Below are 9,679 nucleotides of genomic sequence, written 5' to 3' on the forward strand. Positions count from 1 at the left end.
AGGTACCCAGGAGATCCTACTTCCTCTCACACAAAAATACGAAGGTCCAGTTTAGAAAGCTTTTTTTTTTTTTAAATCTGACCCTAGACAAAACACTATTAATTCTGAAAGGATTTTGTTAAATTCATGGTGCCTCAAGGATTTTTAAAATTTAAATTATATACAGGTATAGTCCATGCTAAAGCCTTACACTGTAAATAAGGTTGTAAATTCTTATTAGTAACATAAGGCAACAAAAAGCCAATAAAGGAACGAAGATTGAACATTTTATTGGCTCTTTTTTCTTCCTTGAGCAAGAATTATTTCTAATGCAAGACGAAGTGTTAGAAGACGTGATGATCCCCTTTGGCTTTTGCATAGAAGCTGCTGTGAGGTTTCTTTAACTGTGAGACTTTCATGGTGGCCCCAGTGCTGCAGTACATCTGGCTGAAAAGATTTCCTGTACTTTCCTAAAAGGGTACTGTTATTGTTCCTGTTGCCCTGGTCATTTCCATAAGCCTTTAAAATGAACCCAGGTCCCACACCAATGTTGCAAGGAAAACATTTTAAAGGTAAGGGGAAGCTTTAAAATCAAAGTTGAATGCTGTAGGTATTCGTAGTCATCAGACCGCGGGAATCTTGAAGCACACTTAATCCATATTTACCATGCATTTGAAATAACAACACACCCTGATGCTTGCAAAATGTATTCCTTTAACATAGGAAATAAGAACCACATATGTTTAATATATCACCATGTGCAACACTCACTTGGTACATGTGGCCCACTGATGTGATCATAGGCTTTCCTCAATTTAGCTCTTCAAATCAGACAGCAGTATAACCCTTTCACCTCTTGATATTCTGAGATCCCCACACCTACACTGCACTTTCCTGTTTATTCAGATAAGTCCTGTGCTATGTAATGCTCTGGATGTTTGTCCCAGGAAGGTGTGTGGTTGTGTTTGTGTGTGCACAAGGGAGGGCATAATCCATTTGAGAGAAGTTGTACCACAGCCTAAAAATCTGCCACAGCCCTTTTAGGAGAAGTTTATGAAGCTGACCTGAACACGTTTGACTTTAGCATTCTATTTTCTGTGCAGGGATCTTGGAATTTCAGGCAGATACTCCTCAAGCCAGGCCCCAGATGGCTCATCTGAATTTGTGAGTGAAAGCAGGGAAAGAGTTCTCCCTCGCTCCTCAGAAAATGAGGAAAAGGCAATTTGTTTTCTGCACCTTGGTTAAAATCATCCTTAATGGTAGAATCTGATAATAGCATCATGAACTGTTTCAAAAGGCATTCACACCTCCAAGAGTAATGTCTCAACAGTGGTCAGGCTCCTGAAGGTGTGGGGGTTGTAGGCTGCATGTGCCAAACTAAAGCAGGAGCACCCAAAGCAGAAGCACCCGCAACCCGTGTCCCAGGGTGAGTACATGGGGCTGGGATGGGTGGGTGGAGACAGAAGGCAGCTTTGCAGCAGATTAGGGGCTGTCAAAAGGGCCAGGAAGGTCAGGAGGAGTCGATGAGGTTTGAGGAGGGGGGCAATGAGGGGGCAGAGAGTCTCCCGCACATAGCCTGGGCCACCTACCCTCTGCCAATCAATTTCCTGACCCGACCAATATCCTACTCCACTACCCCCTCTATCGTGGGTTGTCCCCGCTCTATGTTGCAGCCCCTGCACAAGCCCTTGCGCACCTTGGTTTGGGAGGATGAAGGCAACCAGGTTGTGAGGGGGTGTCGTTCCTGCTCCTTCTGCCTCTTGGGCAGTGGGCTACCAGTCCTTGATCCCACTTGGTCTGGCAGCAAGAGGAAGAGCAAAGGGTTGCATCCATAGGAATGGGCTTTTCAGGGTCCAGGAGCCAGGTACTTTCTCCCCTGGCCTAAGCAGAGCAGATGATCCGACATTACCTACATTGCTTGTGCTTTGAATCTGCTCTGGACTCAGTGCAAAGATGATAAACATTCATTAACTCCCCTGTGTAGCCTCGATGAAAAAAAAAAAAAACCCAAACACCTGGAGTAAGACTGTAACACTGGCTATGGCATAAGGAGAAGTAACTGCCTCTCTCCACTGTATATTTACATATATTGTTCAAGTTAGTTTTGTGATTAAAATGACATGAAAAAAAATTAAATATCTAGACTTTGAAGTCCCAGCTTTCTTTTTATCCTCAAACTTGCAAGGAACAGAAAGATTTTTGTTCAGAGGATATTTCTACTCCCAGTTGCAGAATCTCCAGCCTTTGCATTGTTTAATTCACATGCATGCAAATGTAGGGATTGTGCAAGTCTTGGCAGGTGATGCTCAGGAAGTTGTTCCCACTGCGGAGCAATTTAAGCAGCTAGGTTTCTCGGTGGCTGGCAATCCCTTCCACGCCTGCTGAATCTAAGCCAGGATTCAGGGCAGACCTGCCTGGTGCTATTAGAAAGCTGAGGTTGTGTGCAGTCAGCCTGGGAGCTGGAGAGCAGAGAGTTACAGTCCTGCCTGTGTCCAGTGGCTTTAATAAAGAATCCCATTTATATTCATTACTACAACCAAGTCCTATCTCTAATCTATCGCAAGGGACACTACAGATACATTATTTCTTTGTAGTCTCAAAATGCTCAGATGGTTTTTAACCTTATTAAATCTAAACCCCTTAAATGTGCTTCTGAAGCAAAACTTTTAGCAATAAGCCTCCCAAAAATTGCAAGATTTACAAAGCAGATTTATGGCTATGCAGTGAGTTAAGTCACATTTCTCTCAGCATATCATTTACCAAAATTAGAGGAAATTCCCTACTTCAACTGAACAGGGAGTGTTGGGAACATCTACTGTGATGGTAGGTCAAGACGTTAGTGCTCTAAGAAGCAAGACAGCAAAGTGTTAACCTACCTAGATGATTTTCTAATGGTCACAGCATTTCAGGAAACAATACAAGTTTGTTTGAATTACAGAATTCTTCGAAGTCCTCAGGATTTCAGATCTACTTATGGGAATAAAATTGGTCATAACTTCCCAGAGACAGTACCTTCATTTTCTAATAGAACAAAATACCCGGTTCTTTTAAAAGGTCAAACCACAATCACCTGTACTCTGGCCCCATGCAACTATGCAGTTGTTTTCAAGTCTGCAGGTATCGTCTCGGTATTTACAAGGATCAGCCTGAATGTTTCAGACATACTGTGGTACATGGCACAGTGCACATGGCAGTTTACTTCACGTGAAATAAGGCATATAGGTGCAGAATGTGTCAATGAATCTAAAAGTAAAAGAAGTCAGATACTCCTAGTCAGATTAGGTTTTTTGGGTTGTTTGTTCATTTTTGTCAGATGATGATGTAAATAATCATTAGGTGAAAAAGAAGACTCAGTGTGACTAAAATGATATGCTACCAGGTTTTTGCTAAATTGTGTAATAACTAAGCAAACTTTTTGGTTACAGAAAGAGGAAATACTGCCTAGACTGGACTTTGATTTCAGCATTTGGTAAAAAAGTAAGATAATGCAGATGTTTGTTCATTTTTCATCTACATTTTGGGGCCACATGCTTTCAGTCAAGTTTTGGAGACTTATTTTCTGAGGTAAGTGTATTTTTTGACTGTTATTTTAGATAGGGCCAGCTGGAAACTAAGGAAGAGGGGAACTGCCTAAAACCACCTTTGCACTTATACTACATTTTACAGTATCAGTACAACTAAAATTCTGTGAGAGAGTATAGAATTAGAAGCCAATCAATGGAGAGGGAAAAAAAAGGCTTTAGAAATACCAGTGTTAACATCTCAGAGGCAGAGATTCCTCTGTTTTATTCTAGGTAAAAAAAATTCTAAAGTGAAGCCCTCTCCCAGCACCTGGGCCTGGGATAGCACATGTATATTCTGGCAATTTGGCTGAATACACTAGCTGAAAAATGAGAAAATCTACACTGTGAAATCCTGTAGCCAGACACAACAGGAAAGTGAAATTGTCTGTCTCTAGGCAGACTGGTTCAAATTATAGTTGAGGGATATAATTTCCCTAGACAGAGAAAGCAAAAGTTGGATGAGTGTTTTTTCCATCTGCCTGTTTTTGACAGTAGTGTTCAAAGTGACCAGGAAACACTTCAAAAAAATGTACAAGTGTGCCTCTTCAGGCATTTTTAAAGTACATACTTCTGAATGGGTGCATACTGCTTTTGTCTCGTGGAACACATCACCTAACAATGCCATGCTATGGACATCAAAGTTTTTGGTATTGCCAGTGATATCCTGGACACACCGGTGACTGGCAGTTCCAGGGAGAAAGGATTTCCATGAGTCACAGTGATTTATAATATAAATCCATTTAAAGTAGATAATGTTTTTAACTTTTACACTAAACAGAATTTTATTAAGTACAGTATGAACCAATGTTCAAATGGATTTATAACATACATTTGTGCAAATATGAAGTGTTTACAAAAAATCATTTACAGAAATTTTGCTATTAGGTCTGTATTGCTCTGAGGCCCTTTTATGTATTTTTAAAGCACTGGGTGTTGGAGTATCCACTCTCTAAATCATATTCTGGCCTATAAGCTTTTAACTTGGAAACAGATCCATCTGCAATGAGGTCTGTATTACTTGAGAGAGAATCTTGTTCTAAATGTGTATTGCCTTCAAAGCAATAGATATGATCCTTGAAGTCTGGGTTTGTTGATACCTCGTCAAGTACTTTGAAGAGGGAAGTATCACGGTGCATTTGCAAACTTGGCACTTGGCAGAAAAGGGATTGTGAAGACACAAAGTAATAGAGTATCAGGTTCTTGGTCTGGTTCCAGGTGATATCCCAAATGTGTGTGGGGTAAAACTGCTTTATTAGACTCGCATAGTGATTAATCAGAAGAAAAGCAGGGACAATGATTCATGTGTGACTTGCACAAAATCCATGGCCATATCCAGCTGCCTTCAAGCTGAACTGACCTCTGGAGGAAAAGGCAGGGTGTATGCCTCCCCTCCTTGTCCCCAGAGACAGCTTTAGGCTGGTCTTGGCTTCCCTGCTGTCAGGATTTGTGGCCCCTAGGAGTGACTGGTGGCACCTTCGGCCAGAAACCCTGAAGGAGCCGGCCCTGCTGCAGGGATTCCCTGCTGCAGGAGCCCTGCAGACACCAATCCCTGTCTTGTTTCCTATGTGGAGACTTAGGAAAGGATTGAAATATTTCCAAGGGAATTCTGACAGATATTCATGTATCTACATTTTCTGCTCACTCAAGGGGAGCAGTAGTAACCAACGTACTAAAAGTCTTCAAATGCTGACAAATACAATTTAGCTTTGAAGGCTGCCAGCAATTCTGTGGTAGTAAATCCCATTTGCAATCAAAGGGTGAGTCATTAGCCTTGACATTTGAGAAATGGAGATTACTATGAATTTATGAAAAAGGCTCCCTAAAATGTTTCCTTAGCAACTGTCGCTGAGGAGCCTGGGGCATCTCTCAGGTCCCCAGGCTCAGAAAAGCTGGCAGCGGTGGAGCAGAAGGTGTCCTATCCTCTTGCTGTATGTAGTGCTGAGGGTTTGCTACCTCTTTCTACTCAAGTTTTGCCTATGCAAGGAAAAATGGTGTTTTCTTCAATTGTTATCTTTACTGAGCTGGCTCACTACAGCTGTAACTATTCCAATAGGCACAGGTTATTACACAGCACTGTAGGAGGTGGAACCGTAGCCTACACAAGACTGTGGGCAGTTTGGTCAGTTCCAAACATGAACCAAACAGCTTGTGCCATCATGTCAAGCATAAAATTTTGCTGTAAAAGAGTTTATGTTAAAAAAAAAATAGAGAATTCTACTAATTTTCCATTTCTCTTCTGTTTCTGAAATGCTCTTAAGTCCTCTACTCAACCTTTTCCTCACAGGTGTGAGGGTTAAACATTTGCTTTTGTGTTAAGAAAATGGAATGATGAAGATGTTCCACTTTTAGGGAAACTAGAATACTGCTCGATCTGCGACAACATTGCATACATGGTAACTCAGACTGTTAAATTAAACTCAACATGGTTAACTTTGTCAAGCTGGAGAAAAACAGTTTTCTCTCATGTTAAATAGGATCCTTGGCTGAAGGCCACATCAGTAAAGAAAGGTGGGAGACCTCAATATGAATGTGTGGGAAGGGGGAAGGGAACAAAGGCACTACTGGTGTAACCCACAGTACAAATATGGACACAAATCATATACACAATTCTTAGCAATTCTACAAAACTGCAGAATATTTGCAGGGGAGTTGTTCCATTTCTTGACATTTTCACAAAAAAATGAAGGTATTAATTTTTCAAATGAAAATAAGCCCTTCTCTCCTTTTTCCTCTATGAAATGAGACACTCCCCATCTTCCTATTCCTCCTATGTTGCATATCCACTGAGAATGGCCTGTCATTCTGCAAACTCTTATGTATTTTACAGAGTCAACATTGCTATTCATCTCATGCAACTGCAGCCAATCTTGGCTGCCAGGTGAAACATGATGTTGAAACAGAGAAGCAGTCTCAAAGAAATACAACCGCTTAAACCATGGATGGTTTTGTGGATCAAAAATGCCATTTTGAATTACACCTGGAAATGAAGTGGAGAGCAGCGGAGTCTGCGGAATGTGGGTGCAACCACGGAAAGGAGAAGTGGTGCCTGGGCAGCCAGTCCCACCCTTGCCTGCCGGGTATTTTGCAGGTCTGCTCTGAGCACATCAGTTATGATTGGGAGCAGCTGCAAGCTCAGCCCAGTGCAGTGCTTCCAATATGTTCCAGATGACGAATATGATGCAGACTTACTGGAAGAAAAATATATTTCTGGGGAGAAAAACAATTACTTCTCAAAGCAAGACAATGAAGCTGAACTGATGCTATGTGGGCATAAAATAGAACAGAACTTTTGGGCAATGACTTTAACTTCTAATAAATCACCCACCTGGAGATCCTTTTGCAGAGTGAGTTTGGATGTATCAGACCCAAAATATTTTCAGAGTTACATAAAGCTGAAAAAATTATGAATTTCACCCTTGATTTCTCCCCAAAGGGACAGATACTTTGTTCTGTCATGGGCTCTGAATTTCATGATTAATAGAAAGGTGCATTTGCCACTCCAAACAAAACGTGAGCTCTTTCACACAAGTTGTGCAAAAAGACTTAGAAACACCACTTGATACAGTGGGTTTCATTGGCCACATCTTCAGAGGAGGCTTGAAGGAAATTTGCAAAAACATGTCAAAAGTTAAGTGGTGAGAATCAGCTTAAATGCCTAATTTTGATTTTGTTTGTGCTCTTTGTTGTTTCATTATGGGGAGAGGGAAGAAGCTGTGTTTTTCTCCCTGTCCTTTCATTTTGCTGGGGAGAAAATGGATGTCAGTAAAAGAAGAGAGCTCTGGCAGGGACTGGGAAGAGGTTGTTTATTCTGTTTTGTTTTCTTTAGAAAGGGGCAACTCTTCTAAAACTGGTGATGATCCAGTTAAAGGGGAACTTGGGGGGAAAGAGAAAAGAAAACTAATAATCAGCCTCTAAATGACAAGTTTCCTTTTGAACAAAAAAGCAACAGGAGGCACTGCAGGCAGGGGGTCAGTGCCCAGGGGTAACTTGCCAAACAATGGCTGGAGAATGCGTGTAGCTCTTGCCTCTCCAGAAGCTACTGCCCTAGTGCGTTCATTGAGCAGCTGGAAGGATCAAACCTGACCCAACGCTGGGCGATGTGTGATGCCAGTCTTCTGGAGTCCTCCAAAGAGGAGGCAATGATTGACTGTGGGTAACACAAGCAAGAAGAGAAAGACTGCTGGAGAATCGGGCCCTGATTCTGAATGATGGGTATGAATGAATAGCTCCAGCCGATTTGTCAGAGCACCTGTCAGCAAAGGGGCTAAAGGTGGGGCTTAAAGTGACTTTAATTAAAGATGGAGACTGCTTGATAATGTCTTCACTTCTCTTGCATTGGGTTAATCATCTGTTGGGAAATGCCACCCCTGCCAGGTAAACTGAAGTGAAATGATTTTAAACTACTACAAGTGTTCACACAGAAGTTCATTCTGGTTTAGACTAAATTCGTTTTAATTTAAATTTGTGTAACTTCTGTGTAGACAAGGCCTATGGCTTGCCATTTTGCAGCAATGGTGAATTTATAGCACATGTGCTCCAAATGGACTATCATGCAAATTCCCTTGGCATTTACTCCAAGTCCAGTTCCAGCTGTCGGTGGAGATGGAGGAGCAGAATGGACTGCTCACATGGCCTCCCATGTAATGCAGATTGGATCTATTGTCAGTCAGATGGACTGGTGGTGTGGGAGCAGCGTGAAGCCAGTTCTTTCACTACATGGTGTGTAAAGCAATGAGGCAGACAAAAGCTGGATTTAAATTAGGGAATATTTCTGCCAAATTTCATTCTGTGAAGCAGAGAAATAAAACATTTAATGCATCTGGCAATGTTTATTCTGTGCACAGTGTTCTAGTTGATCATAAAAGAAAAGCTACGTGTGAACATTATCTGGAAACTTCATCATGTACTGAGGAGATGAGCGAGCATGATTCTGCAACAGTCTGAGAAAGTATTTGACTGAGACAGCAGATGCAGTTTGGCAAGAAAACAAGATGACAAGAGAAAAAGAAAAAAAAAAATTATTTTCCATTAGATAGGAATTACCAGTTACAATCATAGGAAATTCTTATCTACCACAAAGGCTCCATTTTGAAAATCCTCGGTGTCCTCAACGTCTTGTTCAATGGCCAGTAGTTTCCCACTTCGACTTTGCTGTGTATTCAAAGGGAAGCAAGATCTGAATGGTTGGAAAATGCACATGCTGCTCATGCACTAACTGCATGTGCATGAAAATGAAAGAATTCCTTGCCTTTGCACAGTGGGTACCTATGCCAATAAGCGGGCAGTAACTCCCATTACATGCATATTACTCCTTTGAAGATTTGGCCCTGAATTCTGCTGGTGAAGTTCAACTTGTATTTTCTATGACATTTCCACTTTATTGACTGGGAAGTTTGTGCTCTAATCATCCATTACCTTGACATAAATAGAAGACAATGTTAAAAATAATCCAGAGTAATAATAATGGACCATTTTTAATTAGAAATGTTTGGAACAGTGAGTGTAAACGAATATGAATGAAAACATAGTTGTGCAATCCAAGTAAGAAGAATGTCAAGAATGTCAAGTAAAAACTTTGTAACTAGATTTGGAAAAATAAAAAATGCTTTCCTTTTTACATAACATAGTGTGGGTAGTGAAAAATAACATTTTTAAAATGTTGTAACATGTTTCTACTGGTTCAAAAAGCATTTGTTTCTTGAAATTAAATGGAATCCAATTGAGGTTCTGTCCTTTCGGAGACTAGTCTGGTACAAGCTAATGCATTAATGATTACTCTATTGATATTGTAATTTTTCTAGTATATGTAGAAATTCTCATATTGCAAGTTGCTGCGGCCCTTGATATTTCACAAATTTGGGATCATTAAGAATGTTTTCCATGTCAGAGCTATACTAATTGTGTCTGTGTTGATGACATCCACCATTCTACTTAAATTGAAAATCACTGCTTACTAAAGAAGTTGGACTCTAAGCTTAAGTCCTTGGTGACTGATTTGATTAGTCCATTTGAGTGAGAATAGGGCAACACAGGGGCTATGTTAATGGAACTTAAACAATAGGCCATCACTAATCAGAGACCTCAAGGTTGAAGTGAGGTTAATTGTTATGCGGGTGGTATTTGAAAAGAAGTGTTGA

The 9,679-nt window shown here is 40.8% G+C and overlaps 1 long non-coding RNA gene across 1 annotated transcript; it reads left to right on the top strand.

The window, feature by feature from the left end:
• Positions 1–3,228: 3,228 nt before the first annotated feature.
• On the top strand, positions 3,229–9,164 carry LOC139828602 (uncharacterized). Its single transcript, XR_011740401.1, has 2 exons — positions 3,229–3,543; positions 6,370–9,164. It is a non-coding gene; the product is annotated as an uncharacterized lncRNA (long non-coding RNA).
• Positions 9,165–9,679: the final 515 nt, after the last annotated feature.

This window comes from Patagioenas fasciata, chromosome 9, assembly GCF_037038585.1.
Source record: "Patagioenas fasciata isolate bPatFas1 chromosome 9, bPatFas1.hap1, whole genome shotgun sequence".
Lineage (NCBI taxonomy): Eukaryota > Metazoa > Chordata > Aves > Columbiformes > Columbidae > Patagioenas > Patagioenas fasciata.